This window comes from Salmo salar, chromosome 06, assembly GCF_965601325.2.
Source record: "Salmo salar chromosome 06, fSalSal1, whole genome shotgun sequence".
Classification (NCBI taxonomy): Eukaryota; Metazoa; Chordata; class Actinopteri; order Salmoniformes; family Salmonidae; genus Salmo; species Salmo salar.
In genome coordinates, this window is record NC_138296.1 from 61561832 (window position 1) to 61574309 (window position 12478).

General features: G+C 41.1%; 2 protein-coding genes across 4 annotated transcripts in view; one reads left to right on the forward strand and one right to left on the reverse strand.

The window, feature by feature from the left end:
* The window catches only part of ube2j1 (ubiquitin-conjugating enzyme E2, J1), a 50082-nt gene extending 48208 nt beyond the window's left edge, over positions 1-1874 (reverse strand). The window contains exon 1 of the mRNA XM_014204702.3: positions 1747-1874. The gene's annotated coding sequence lies outside the window, so the exon portion shown is untranslated. The remainder of the gene's footprint in view (positions 1-1746) is intronic.
* LOC106607715 (ankyrin repeat domain-containing protein 6) overlaps positions 1-12478 on the forward strand; it is a 61470-nt gene that overhangs the window by 3159 nt on the left and 45833 nt on the right. The window contains exon 1 of one of the 3 annotated variants that reach the window (XM_014204970.3): positions 1951-2351. The exons of 1 other annotated variant lie outside the window; for it this stretch is intronic. The gene's annotated coding sequence lies outside the window, so the exon portion shown is untranslated. Of the gene's footprint in view, positions 1-1950; positions 2352-12478 lie in introns of those variants that run through there. One more of the 3 variants, XM_014204966.3, reaches the window with a different exon arrangement.

Here is a 12478-nt window from a genome sequence, read left to right on the forward strand (position 1 = left end):
CCTTGTGGAGTCCATGCCCCAGCAAATTGAGGCAGTTTTGAGGGCAAAGGGGGTGCAACTCAATATTAGGAAGGTGTTCCTAATGTTTTGTACACTCAATGTCTGTTACCTGGGTGATGAAATAATATAATAGAAAAGTACTTCACTGTACGACTCTATTTGTACCTGTTAGGGTGCTCATGCTTCTTAAGTATATATATATATATATATATATAAAAATAACAATAAAATAAGGTCAAAGCCAAGGCGGCTCAGGCGGACAGACAAAATATGTTTCTCACACCTAAGCTATAACCCTGCCTAATGTGGTCAAACAAAGCCGCTGTGCTACCGTTAGCCTCAGCTACAGGTCAACCCAACACAAGAATCTCTCACGGCTCCCATGGATGAGAGCTGCTGGTAGGTCAGGTTACAACCATCTCCACATCTCCAGGGCGTAGAGCAGGAATCACAAAGGGCTCGCTCTACCACAGGCAGAGATATCTGTGTACGCTCACGCACTTGAATAACCTCCCGAGCTTGGCTCACATCGTCTAGGTGAAAGGATATGACGGAGGCTAGACCTTAAGCAGCTACCGTCATGGGGACAGGCTGCCACTCTCCATGTGGTTTCTGTGTATGAAACTATCCCTTCACTAAGGGTAGGACACCCAAACTTTTATTTTATTTCATACCTTTTCTTCTGGAATGTGAGGAGAGAGCAAGATACCCACCTCTCAAAAGAGTTGAACTTGTGATTGCCACACTCTCACAGAAGCTGTTTCTCAGTTGATCAAGTTCCAGTAATTGGCTCAAGACATTTCAACAACAAAAAAATCCACCTTGACATTATGCGCTTTTGTGTGTATGTAAGTGACACAAAATCTCAATATAATACATTTTAAATTCAGGCTGTAATAGAACAAAATGTTCTATAAAATGGACAAAGTCAAGGGGTGTGAATACTTTCTGAACATGTGTAAAGTGGGCCTTCATCACTGGTATTGCACAGGTCCTGTGTGGCTCAGTTGGTATAGCATGGTGTTTGCAACGCCAGGGTTGTGGGTTCGTTTCCCACGGGGGACCAGTACGGAGAAAAAAATGTATGGAATGTATGCACTCACTACTGTAAGTCGCTCTGGATAAGAGCGTCTGCTAAATGACTAAAATGTAAATGTATTTGTGAGAAGGTGGATGTGAACCCAGGTCTTTCGCTTGTCAAAACACTGCCTTAGTGTGCTCAACCAGTCTTCAGGTTTATTAACGTGGGAGTAATGATTACTAAATGATGAAAACACAATTTAATGGCCTTAAATGGTTTATTATGGACCCTTAAAATAAAGGGTTACCAATATAATTAATATGCAATAAGAAAGGGGACTCCCATTTACAGATTTTGGAAACTCCAGAAGGGAGTTAATTCTGCTCTAGGCAGGACTCGAAACACCATAAGTATTTTCAACCTTTTCCGTGTTCGTGCTACCCATCTCTGTCAAGGTGTTGCACAATTCTTCATTATTTGGCATTACAACACACCATGTGAATATGATGTTTCAGAACACCTCAGAATGAATGTTTCAGTACACCTCCCATCTGTCTCACAACATGTGTTTCAATACTCCAGCAAAGTTAAGGTTGTCTCATTTAAGGTGGTGGCAGCTCAGTTGCCACTAGTTTTAGTGTTAGAACTCACTTAATTTCAACAGTGTAGTTCAAAGACAAAGTAAACATGATCCAGATTTGGATAATCTTGCATGCCCCACTCACCTAATTTAGTTGCTTGTAAAGTATGATTTGCCAAGTTGATTGCTGAATATCCAATTTTTTGGGAGTCATTGCTGGTTAATGATAAACTAGTCTACTCAGTAAGATGCATTTCATAGCATGACATGAGTAGCCTGTTGAGGATAGCACAGAAAGAACCGGAATTGCCTTTCACTTTCTAGTAGGAAATAAAGTGACAGGCCAGTGACAGGGTTGCTGCCCCATAGGGTGACGCAGGGTGCAGAACCGATGGACTGCTTCTCTTCCCAAATAGTGGGATTGTATCAGCGCTCCTTCATTTTACCTCATTAACAGAGGCTGTCACAAGATCTATTGATATGCAAATTGGACAGAGCGGGTGGTAGTGTGAAGACAGGCTCTGACTGAGTTTACTTGGGAGTTGGGACTCAGTGCGCGTAGCTCCCGCCCCATCTGTTTTTACTTTCTGCCTGGATAAACTACGGAGCCATCGACAGACCCCTCAAGCTTCTTGTTGTCCTTCTATGTAAATAGCCCGCACCACTTCTCATTCTTCGAATCGGGTTTATCTTCCAAGGATTTGTAATGAACGGAGAGTTCGTCTGGCGAATTACGCGTGGAACATTTTGGTATGAGCTCAATATCTGATACTTTTTGCTATGATGTATGTTTTACCCCGAGCAGATCAAATATTTTCTTTGATTTCTTTATTTAATCATGTTCAAATCTGGGACCATGTGTAGCCTATGCTGCGTTGGTCAAATTACATTTCTTGGCCATTTGGATTATTGATCGTTTGAGACCAAAATTGATGCCTTTTGAACAGTTTTATGTTTAGCGGGACATCTCTGGTCCCAGATGGGTAGTAGAAATCCACGTGCCCAAGGGGTACCAACGACAATGCCATATACTGTATATCTAGGCCTATATGAATAAAATAATGTATTATCTATTTCAGTATATGTACTAGCCTAACAGGGTGAAGGAGAGGGAGAACGTTTTTAAATTGAGGGGAAAGTTGAGAAAAAAACAGGCATATCAGAGAGATATACACAGACAGCCACATTTTGCATCTTAGTGGACTGTAAGCAGAGCTTGTAAGTAAGGGCCTTATTATTGTCAGAGTCAATTACAGGTCGAGGGTAATTACCGTGCTAAGAGGAAATCATTAGCAGAAATCCCTTAGGCTGTACAAAACCGCATTTAATAGAAAGAAAGCTTATATAAATGTAAAGAAATTATTCTGTTTTCTTGGATAGCTTTAGATTGTTAAATAATCCATTCTGAAGCGGAAAATACATTCACTGTTTTTCATATGCAGAATAGTTAAGCTTATTGCCTTTCATCATTAGAAAGACACTCCAAGGTGGTGCATTTATGTAAATAAGGGCATGATTGAGTGTCAACCACACTCCAAGGGCTAACTGTCTGTTTCAAGTAGATTTGATCTGTGTTTGTTGAACTATAAACTAATTTCTTTCCCCTCATTACCCTGGCCTCCTCCAGCTAGATTGTTTTATGTGCTTTTATGGATGGTAAGAAATAAGGACATGAGAAGTCAAATTCTGTAATTTTCTGTAAAACATACTGTTGGGGAAGGGTACTCTGAGACAGTCTCTGAAGCGTTCCTTGGGCACCCGAGTGGTTCAGTCTAAGGCACTGCATCTCAGTGCTTGAGGCGTCACTACAGACACACTGGTTCAAATCCAGGCTGTTTCACAACCGGCTGTGATTGGGAGTCCCATAGGGCGGTGCACAATTAGCCCAGCGTTGTCTGGGTTTGGCCGGTGTAGGCCGTCATTGTAAATAAGAATTTGTTTTTAACTGACTTGCCTAGTTAAATAAAGGTAATAAAAATGGAGCTGCTGGACACTTTAGTGATGACAGATTAGGTAGACATTTCTGAGTCACAGCTCTGTCAGAAGAGGATAAAGGTGTTCGCATGCTTCCCAACCGGAAGAGTTTGTGCGTATATTATGAAGACGTTTTTTTTTGTTTGTTTTTGGCTGTTCGGGCACACTGCATTTTTCTAGAGGCAAGGCGACGTTCGGAGCCGAAGTCTACGCCCCTTCGTCGGTGATTGGTCAACAGTAGGGATTCTTCCATAAAGTCTTTGTTGTCTTTCAATGAGAGACTCATTTTCATGCAAATGGTTTTTTTCATTGACAAATACTGCATCAAACATCCTGAGTTTGAGTTTGAGTTTTATTTACATGCACAGTGCACTTTAATCAACATTTAAGGAAAAGTGACGATTTTAGCCAGCCGGCTAATTTTCAACCGCAGTCCCTGGGCAGGTTATTGAAAACAATTACAATACAGGCAAACAATGAGCAGTGAGCACATGCAGAGCAACATAGGACAAGCAACACGTAGCACAGTCAGAGAAATGGCACAAAATGCAACAAAACTAAATACATAAAAGCAGCAAAGTGGTTCCACACCTCACAAGCTACAGATAACATGGAAAGCGGCAATACACAGCTAGGCATTATGTTCACAAGACTGATTGACCTTTATCCATGTCTTTCTGGGTTTTTTTTTGTGAAGGTTCGATAGGTGGTGCAGTTGCATGTGTCTAATGGCAGTGTGTTCCAGACATGGGAAGCTCTCACAAAGAAAGCAGATTGACTAAAGGTGCTTTTCTGTAAGGGAACTATACAGTTACCTCTCATGGCAGACCTTGTGGATCTGCTGCCATGGGTTTGGGTTTTCTGTTTGACTAAAGTACTAAGTGGAGGGGAAGCCAGACCATTTAGGATCTTGAATATTGCACAAGATTTTGTGCATGCTTTCTGAGGACGTAACAGTGATGATGGCTATTGGGCTTTCTATCAAGCACTTTGAGAGCCTGTTTGTATACAGACTGAATGGGTTTTAATGTTGTACAACAAGCTTGGGCCCAACTAGTCAAGCAGTATGTTAAGTGGGGGAGTATCATAGCATTGAAGTATAGTTTTGCTACCTCTGTAGTCAAACAATTTCATATGAATTGGAAATTAGATTTGGTTGAATTTCGTTATTTGAGTTACCCTTTTTCACATACTTTTTAAGAGAGTATTAGGCCAAGGTATAGTACTTAAAATCGTATATCACCTGGAGCTTCTCCCCTGATACATAGACATCTGGCTCAGAAGCATCAGTTTCCCTCTTTGTGAAGAAAATGCAGACTGTTTTTTTCCCATTGAGATGCAAACATGAGTCACTGAGACACTTTGTAAGATGGACTATTACAGTGGTGAGTTATTGTGCAGCTTGTTGTTTGCATGCACATATATCACTGTATCATCTGCATACATTTGAACTTCAGACCCAGTACAGACAGAAGGCAGACCATTCAATGTACAGGCTGAACAGGAGGGGCCCCAGTATTGACCCATGGGGCACGCCCACATCATAGCTGAGGGTGGGCGACAGCTCATTGCTCACTCTGACACACTGGGTTCTGCTTTCAAGGTATGATTTCATCCATCTCAGGGCATCGGGGGAAATGTTGAACTTGGACAGTTTTGTGATGAGAACATCGTAGAAATTCATACACAGGGATACTCAAAGTCAATCTTAAATGAATAATTGTTTATTGTCAGTGTGCTGGAGAGGTTCCAACCAACTCAATGCACCATATTACACATGTCAATCAGGAGCTCCACCTGGGCAGACCCAGAAGTTGTCTTATATACGACTATACACAGACAAGTTATATTTGCATGATTTAGCATAATTAATGAATCATTACTGTTTTGTTTCATTCATGTGACCGACCAATACTGGTTCATAACATGTGACAGACCAACACCTCACAAGGCTTCTTTCTCTAAACTGAGTCCTTGAAACTGAGATATCTTTCATTCATTCTCAAAACAAGGTTCTGGGCGTACTGCCAAATTGCAGCTACTGATAATGAGGATTTGTACAGTCAGCCACTTGCATGAACACAGAAATTGGTTATTAGAACAGCACATGAATAGAAGACAGAAATTAGTTATAAGAAAAGCACAAACATTAAAATGTCCATTGCAAGAACCTCATGGTTAACAGCATCAAAAGCTTTCCTTAGGTCTAGAAACACAGCCCCAACAACGCCCCCTTTGCCCATCTTGGACTTCACATTTTCCAGAATAAAGCAGTTGGCCGTTTCTGTGGAGTGTTTTGCTCAGAAGCCAAACTGCATGCAGGGTAATGTGAAGGGACTGTTTTTGAGGTGGGCAATCAGTTGCTCTGCTACACTTTTCAGCAACCTTCGAGGTAGTACACTAATGGGCCTGTAGTTACTCATGTCAGCAGGGTCACCTGATTTAAAGATGGATGTTATTATGGCCGACTTCCAGACCCTTGGAACCCCCCCCCCACCACCCCTTTAGTGAGCTAATCACCTTGTTCACCTCTGACTCAGAAACCTCCCTTATGATGAAGACAGGTTGAGAATCATTCACTGGCGCTGAGCCCAAGAAACCAGTGGAGGGGCTTTGTGTCAGTACCTTGACAGTCAACAAAGTAGGAATTGAAGGCTGTTGCCAGTTCGACTGCATCCTGTCATTCACATCGATTTCTAGTCTTTTTGCAGTGTTACTATGGTCTTTCCCTGTTAACTTTAGATTCTCCCAGATCAATTTATAATTTCCCTATAATTTGGACTTTAGGGCTGTTTTTAGAGCATGATCTCTTTCTTTCATCAGTTTCCAGATTTCTCCATTTAACCAAGGAAAAGTGAACTTTTGGCCAGGTTTGGATTAGATTTTCTTTAGGAAGCCATTTATTGTAGTTTGGATTGTGGATAGACAAGCCTGACTATCAGCTTCCACATAATTTGTATAGGACAAGAGATCATTCCAGTTAATTCCCTTAATTATGTTTTCAAAATGATTTAATTCACTCTTAGGTATTCTGAGCTGATCAAGCTTTCTAACAGTAGAGAGGTTAAACCTGTACTTAGAAAGCTTTCTGGCTATGAGTGTCAGATTATGATCAGACAGCCCAGTTACCATATTGAATGATTTAGTCACTCTTTCTGGTTTATTACTGAACACCAGATGTGTTTTAGTCACCCTGGTTGGCCCTTTAACTAGCTGTGTGAGTTCAAAGGTATTAGTGATCCGTTTGAGGGATTTCCTACAAAGACTTGTCTTCATAATGAATGTTAAAATCTCACATTAAGATACCTCTTTCCCAAAATCACATTCCCTAAGTATGTTATTAAACGGATTAAAAAAAAAACACTTTTGGTGGAAGGTGGTGTGTACATTCCAATAAGGGTAGAAGACATTTGGGGAGACAGTGTAACGTTTAGGCCCATACATAGTTCATTATCACGTTATCAATTTGTTTACATCGGATATGTTCTTTAATATAAATCACCCCCTCCTTTTCCTTCAATCCTGTCTCTCATGATAACATTGTAGCCAGGCACAATCAAAGCAGCAGATGGAGCCATGTCTCTGAAAGGCAGCGGAAGTCTGTGAGAAGATGTTGAATTTTATCACTTTTTGGAATGACGTTGCGAATTTTCAAGTGCCCCCCTAGTAGTCGCTTGGAATTAGCTTGTGGGTCCCAGATGACTCAAGCATGATTTACACATTGAAAAAAGTAGTTCGGTAGTACAATTAACTATCCCTTGCGCTTGCACTGGATGCGGGGAACTATTTAAAACATTTTGTGTGCCAGAAGCAGAGTCGGAGATAGGGCTGTGGCGGTCACGAAATTTCGTCAGCCGGTGATTGTCAAGCAAATAACTGTCGGTCTCAGTTTAATTAACAAACATATTTAGCTCTCCTGGCTTTCACACACACACACACACACACACACACCTTTGGAACATCTACATTTTAAAAAGTCTAATAAATCCATGTAATATAGCCTACACCTTCACAATAAATCCATTATTTATTGTGGACATGTCTAAAGAAGCATGATATGAAGAACATCTAGTCTATTTCAGAAGAACAGAATAGCATACTCTGAGTTGTCCTTATGTTAGATCCTGATTTGGCTATGCCAAATGGCTGTGGGCTACACTACTTCATTTAGCAGGATTCCGTGGCATTATTTTATATTATGAAGAAAACAATTGAACAAATGTAACGGGCGTCATATAGAGGGGACCAAAACGCAGCATGTTGAGTGCTCATGATGATATTTATTAACTCAAAACACTAATGACAAAAGGAACCGATCAACTTACAGTTCTGTCAGGTACAGAGACTAAACAGAATGCAACTGCACACATACACATGTGGAAAAAAAACCTACTTAAATATGATCTCCAATTAGAGGCAACGAGGACCAGCTGCCTCCAAGTGGAGATCAACCCCCCCCAAAAAAACACATAGAAATAGAAACCTAGAATTAAACATAGAAATAGAAAACATAGAAAACCACCCAAAAACACCCCCTGTCACACCCTGACATACTCTACTTTAGAAAATGACCTCTTACAAGGGTCAGGACGTGACAACAAAGCTGAATAAAATATAAATATTTCCTCCAAATGATTTGAGGGAGTGTGCACATGCGGCTATTCAGTGTTGAAAAGTTAACAAAGAAATAGGTACTCCTATATGCTTCATTTAGAGTTAAGGAAACTTTAGTTGTTCTACAAAGTTGGGCTTTATGTTTAGATTTTTTATACATTGCAAGGCTGCATGATGTGACTAATGATGATTTGAAAAAAGTCGCTTGAAAGGCATGAGCTCTGCTCAGTTTTTTTGCGCAGGTTGTACACTCTTCATTAGTCTCTCATTCACAATTTGACAAGCACCTGATAATGCCTTTGTGGCCGTAATGCACCCCCAGAAAATACATACCTTTTGCAGCCAGTGGCCGTTGTGCGCTTAAGCACCCCTCACTCACATGGATCTCCATCACTTGATTGGGTCTTTCTCACAGGCTACAAGTGAAGACAGACACATCGGGGGCGCAACTGTGCGCATTCTTATCCAATTCGGAGGTGCATATTGAAGATATTGGAAGAACTGTCCACATTTACTTTGTCAGCCAACAAGATGAGTAGGCTTAACGAACAGCAAAAGCACTAGCCTATGTCAATCTACTATCACCCATAGCACAAAAGTCAAACTATTCTATTCTGTGCGATAAATAAATATTTCAAACATAGTCTGGGACAGTTGTGGGATGCAATAGATGCCAAATTAATACAACCACTAGCATCAAAAAAACTTTTTTAAGCAATGTGGCTGACGTAGCAGATCAGAACATTTACCTTAAAATGTTGATAGACTATTAGGCTATTTCTTCACATTATTAGTACAGCAATGCGCACATGGCAGTAGGTTATAAGCACGAATGTTCCATGAGCGGGAAAACACCATTATCAAAATTGAGTGCATTTTTATGGTGAAAATTATCTTCCCCAAACTTGAAACTTAAGCTCTGCTTATGTATGCCAGTTAGGCACTAAACCCCTTGTAAAGCGGATTCATGTGCTTAATTTTAAGAATGTATTATTTGCCCACTTTTGTTGTGATTACAAACCTTATCAAAACATATAGGCCTATGGGTTAGGCTACATGAGGTGGGCGACTATCATTTGAAAAAGTCGCACAAATAAAAGGCAGTTTATGCTGGGCATAATTCACAAGTGATAGGCTAATCAGACTATTCTTGATTTAATCTTGTCTTTACATATACGTGTTCAATTTGTTTTGATTTAGAATGGATCATTATCATGCACCTCTTTCAAAACAGGGGCAGCGGGGAAAATTAATGTCTTCTATGCACTTAAATAGCGAATGGAGGACGCTTTTCCCGTGGTTCATTTTCATGCCAGCCAGGTAGGCTATACTCCTGTCGTAAAGATAAACAATGTGCTTAATATTAGGAAAACATTTAGAAATAAATATAGTAGGCCTAGCCTATAGAAAGCTGATGGGTACCTCCTCTGTTTAGTAGAGGCCATCACTCTGTTTTCTCGTGTATTTGCACAAAATGAGCTCATGGGTTCTCATGAAGTGTTTGATTAGATTTTCAAACACATTTGCATTGATGCCAGAATGATTAGAGAGACAATAGAGTTCTGAGTACCAGGCAGTTATCAAGTTTGGTAGGCTACTAATGACCATCAGCAGCATCAGAGCTTAGAGAAGCCTAATTACCGTTACTAAACGGTCACTTGGAATTTGACTGCCTTCATGACTCCTGACCACCGGTGTGGCGGTAATACAGTCACCACAACAGTCCCGTGTGGCTCAGTTGGTAGAGCATGGTGTTTGCAACGCCAGGATTGTGGGTTCGATTCCCACAGGGGACCAGTACGAAAAAGAAAAAAAATGTATACAATTTAAGTCGTTCTGGATAAGAGCGTCTGCTAAATGACTAAAATGTAGTCGGGGATCATGTATAGCGACTTGGATATTTTTGGGGAGTCAAATTTCATCTTGGAGCCGGGTGACTCGAGAGAAATCATAGCACTCACCCACTTCCGCGACGGCGGTGTTTTGAGGACGCAGCCATCCACTGCTTTCCACTCGGTGGTGTTAGGCCCAGGATTGACGTGTACATCCCCGGAGAGCAGGAGGGTGGTGAACAGGTAGTTTAGCAGTTTCCAATATATGTTGGACTTGTGTTTGTTACTCCTAACCGATTCAGTAGAATAGGGAGCGAGGTACACTTGGCCATTATTCAGAACATTATGGTACAGTATGCTGTGTACTGTCCGCTTCCATGGAACGGTGAACCAATGTGTTTGTCTGGGATGTTGGCATTCCTCGACAGTAGATTGGTTGTGTCATCCCAGCAAGGACTCACTGAGATTATCAGTAGAGCAGCTATATAACTGACAATCGTGGCAATGTACTGGAGATAAAACACAATTGTACTTTAAATCTTTGCAAGAATTACTTGGCTGGAGTCGGCGTACACCTGATAATTTAGATAAAATAACAGCATCTGGAGGAGAAGCGGCACCTGCCGCACCACCCTCCGTTCGGTCTGCTATTGTGTGTGGGACGATGAGATGGAAGCAAACTCCATCTCATGTGCACTGCAGAAACATGCTAACCAAACAGTGCTAGGTGCCTGTGCACTTGTGACTTTGAGAGAGTAAACCTTTTTTAAAAAAAAAAGGTATTCTTCTTAGTTAGATGTAAAATTGCACGATCTCTCAGATCTCCTTGGCAAAAACGTGAAAATGAATGACAGATTTCTTGAGTTATTTCAGGTTCATTCTGACTATTTTGAGGAAGGGTATACTGGCTACTCCTTTAAAAGACCTTCACTTGAAAAATTTGAAAGAAGCGGCAATAGTACTGTTTGTCCATTTAGAGACGCTGTAGCGAGTATACACTTCCTCAAAATAGTCGAGGAGGTCTTAGTCATGCAATTTTACATCTAACTAAGATGTTTGGTGCAGTATTTCATTCATTTCACAGCACTTTGTGATGTCAGCTGATGTAAAAAGGGCTTTATAAATACATTTGATTGATTGATTTCTCATTGAATGACAACAAAGACTTTACTGAATAATCCCTACCTGTCACGTCCTGACCAGTAAAGGGGTCTATTTGTTATTTGTAGTTTGGTCAGGACGTGGCAGAGGGTATTTGTTTTCATGGTTTTGTGTATGTGTTTAGATAGAGGGATATTTTGTGTAGAGTGTTTCTGGGGTTTATTGGTGTAAGTGTCGATGTAGAGGGGGTAGTTGATTTAGGTGGTTCGGAGTGTGTGTGTATTGTAGAGGGGTATTTGATTTATATGTTCCGGGGTGTTGGGTATGTTCTTGTGTTTGTATTTCTAAGGGGCTGTTCTAGTTTTGTATTTCTGTGTTGGCCTGGTATGACTCTCAATCAGGAACAGCTGTACATCCTTGTTGCTGATTGAGAGTCATACTTAGGTCGCCTGTTTTCACCTGTTAGTTTGTGGGAGATTGTGCTGTGTATAGCTTTGTGCCTTACCGGCCTGTTATTCGTCGTTGTGTATACGTGTTTGTTTTGGGTTTTTCCTTCTTTGTCCATAATAAAGAAGATGAGTGTACATATTCCTGCTGCATTTTGGTCCTCTCCTTACGACAACCGTAACACTACCGTTGACCAATTACCGACGAAGGGGCATAGACTTCAGCTACCAACTTCGGCTTGCCTCAAGAAAAAAATGTAGTGTGCCCGAACAGCTGAAAAAACCCTTACCGAAGTCCGAAAAAAATAAACTGCACAAAATGTTGTCATATTATATGAACAAAGTCTTCCAAAACGTTTCGGCTGGGAAGCATGCGGACGCCTTTAAGAGGGCTAATCAGAATTCTCTTCAACCATATTAAAACTGTAATGCAGAGAAACCAGAACCAACTACTCAGTTTTACATATTAAAGATGTCGACAAGAGACATTAAAACTGTGACATAAAGGGAGGAAATTATGCGATCATGCATTGTGCTGTAAATAATATCCCCATTTTATCCAATCAATCTTAATACAGTATGTGTGATTGAATTAGGTTTGTCTGAGGGTGATGCATAGGCCTCGCCTAATTGTGCATTGGAGTATAGCCAGTGTCTTCAGTTTTGTGTTTATCATGAAAGCGCTCATGCATGCAGTCAGTGTGTGTAGGAGTTGCCTAGCTGTTTCCCCCTGCCTGGCCATCTCTTGGGTTCCCTGGGGATCCCCGGGGAGCTGATTAGCGTGCCAGTGTGATGGAGAGGTCAGCGCGGCACCAGGTGTGTAACTGGGAAAGGATGACCCATAATGGACGTCTGGGGCAGGGGGCCCATTAAACTTATATGAGATGAGGAAACCAGATAGTGTTATATG